A 2,872-nucleotide genomic window follows, 5' to 3' on the forward strand; every position below is an offset into this window, starting at 1 on the left:
ACTTTAGAGTTATAATCATATACAAAAGACAATGGACTGAGAATTAAACTTTAGGTTATTCATTTATTTACATAATTGAAATCAAAACAATTGTTGAAGATAGTGGTTAATGACTGATATCTCTGAATTGGCCTATTAAAAAAAATAAAAATAATAGATTTGATTAGGTAAAGAACAAAATGATTTGGATAAATCAAACACAATGTATTATTAGACACAAGGTAGAGTTATAATAAAATTGAATGGAATTTTGATAAGGAAAAGGGTTTGGAAACACAGAATTCCAAACACAGAATAAGACCAAACTTAACCCTCCTGAAGCCATCAAAATAGCGAGATAGAGAAAGGTAGAAAAGCCCTTGTAGAAAAGCCTTGGTCAATTTGACCCGAAGGACACAGGAAGGTTAATTCTAACTTCAGATCACCACAAATGTGGTGATATCAAGCAGGTATGGGTCAGCTGGAAATCAGAGATTGGAGCTTCTGAAATGGAAGATCTCTCAGAAGGACCACGCTGTCAGCCATTGCTGAAGGGGAAGCTGCCTATTTCTGCTTGGTTCTGCAGTATCCTGTTGTCAAGGAAACACCTGAAGGGTTTGGACACCAGCAGATCAGTTCAGCAAATGCATCCGGTGGTTCTCTGTTTTCATTCCGGTTCAACAAAGGATGCGTTGCATTTACAAGTTGAAAACTAACTACCATTACAAAGTTCTGACTGTCTTGTTACTGTTACTGATTTATTTAGCCCAGGGGAGGTAACCTTGGTCCTGAAGGGCCACTATCCTTCTTCTTCTTCTTCTTTAGGTTTTAACGGCAGCTTGCATCCATTTATGTTGCACTACTGCCCTCTATTAACTCCTACCATCTATACTTCAAATTAACTTAAATATCCCGNTCTGATTGTTGTTTCTGGTCTGTGTGGTTTCCTGGATGCTGTTTCAATCTGTCTGACCTCATGTTCATCATTGACCTCTCCAGTCCCTCCCTCTGTGATGTAGAGCTCTGTGTAGATCTGATTCAGAAGGGTTGGGGTTCCTGCTTTAGCAATCCCCTCAAACACACACTGGAACTTCTTCTTCAGACAAGATTTAAGTTTACATTGAGAAAGTGCTGTGAAAAATTGAATAAACACAAAGGTCAAGGTGATTATTGAAACAGCCTAGTTCGTCCAAACAATCAGGACTAAACTATCTGTTCTGAGTTCCTGAATCATCAGTAATTGGTTCAGTGGAGCAGCCAAAATGAATTGTTACTAAAATTGTTCACTACTTGCAGAAAGCATGAAACTTTACATTTAATGATGATATGTATGATACTTGTGAGACATGGAAAAATGAACTAAATCTTTGCCCCTTTTTGTGGCTGCCATATTAGACTTAAATATGCCTTAAAAATATACATGTTTTTAGTCATAAATCTTGATGCTTAGCTCATGAAACAGCAATTAGGCTGTCTATACATGTAAATTATATATAGGCATATTGTTATCAATATCTGCAAACATACCGGTGTGGTCAAATTATACATCAGATGTTTTCCATCTTGGATTTCAAGATCCCTACTTTGGCAATAAATACCTGCACCCTTAAAATATTTTTTTTTGCTTATGATTATGTTTTTCTTACATGGGACTATTGACAAAATTGTAATTCCAAAACTATCTTTTACACAAATTTAGGTCTTATGTTCAATATCACACAAAAATAGCAAAACCATTATGAACTACCTTTGAGTCTGGAAAATATGTTTAAGATGTCATAACTGTCATTTTAAAATGGCCATTGTGAACTCTGCTTTGGTGCTAGATATCAGAGGTACAAACAATATTTCAGCTCTTAATTTCCATCCATCTTCTTATTCATGATTGGGTTGTGGAGGCAACAGATCCAAGAGAAAAACCTAAACCTAAACTTCCTTCTCCCCAGGGACACAGCTCCTCCTAGGGAATCCCAATGTGTCAGAGAGGATACAGAATCCCTTCCCTTTCTACTAAACCTTTTCTTCACTACAACCGACTGGAGCAATGCCCTTATTACTGTGGACGATGCCCCAATCTGTCAGTCCATCTCCCACTCCATCCTACCATCACTTATGAACAAGACATATACCTGAACTCCTTTGCTGGAGGCAGAGACACATGCCCATTTCAAAAGTAGCCTTTCCACCTTTTTCAGGTTTTGAACTATAGCCTCAGACGTAGAGGAACTGACTCAGCCACTTCACACTCAGCTACAAACTGACCCTGTGCACGCTGAAAGTCATGGCTTGAAGACGCCAACAGAACCAAATCATCTGCAAAACGACACCCTGAGGTTCCCAAACCTGGCATCCTCCTCAACACAACTGCACTTTGAGATTCAGTCCATGCAGAGCTCATGATGGAGACCCCATCTTGAAATCCAATATGGCAGATGTCTGATGTAAAGTTTGACAACAAAATGTTCCCATATCGTAAAAGACAAAGTAGAGATGCATATTTGGCCCAGCATATCACAATAAAACATGGGTAAAAGTAAGTAAAACTTGTCAGTATTATTTTATTTCATTATTACGTTGATCAACAAAGTTTTTTTTGTTTTTTTTTAAAGGGGATTGTTTTATTTTTTTGACCTATATTTCAAAAGCAACTGGTTAGCAAAATATTGTGCTTTAAAAAAAAATTGTAAAAAAGGAACAGTACTGATACATAGCCACTCAAATGTTTCATTTCTCCATCAGGTTAAATGTTCAGAGAAATCCTCTTACTGCTCTGCAGACGGTCAGCCAGCTCCTCCTGCTTCATCCTCCTCAGGAAGTAATCTGTGATCTTCATCAATGCCTCTCTGCTGCTCCTCCTCTGCTCTTCATCCTCACCCTCCAACACCTCCTCATC

At 38.1% G+C, this 2,872-nt stretch overlaps 1 long non-coding RNA gene across 1 annotated transcript; it reads right to left on the minus strand.

The window, feature by feature from the left end:
* Window positions 1-895: 895 nt before the first annotated feature.
* Window positions 896-2,872, minus strand: LOC119617314. The gene is made up of 2 exons (XR_005233547.1): window positions 2,746-2,872; window positions 896-1,110 (listed from the first exon to the last, which is right to left on the minus strand). It is a non-coding gene; the product is annotated as an uncharacterized LOC119617314 (long non-coding RNA).

This window comes from Kryptolebias marmoratus, linkage group LG9, assembly GCF_001649575.2.
Source record: "Kryptolebias marmoratus isolate JLee-2015 linkage group LG9, ASM164957v2, whole genome shotgun sequence".
In the NCBI taxonomy this organism is placed as follows: domain Eukaryota; kingdom Metazoa; phylum Chordata; class Actinopteri; order Cyprinodontiformes; family Rivulidae; genus Kryptolebias; species Kryptolebias marmoratus.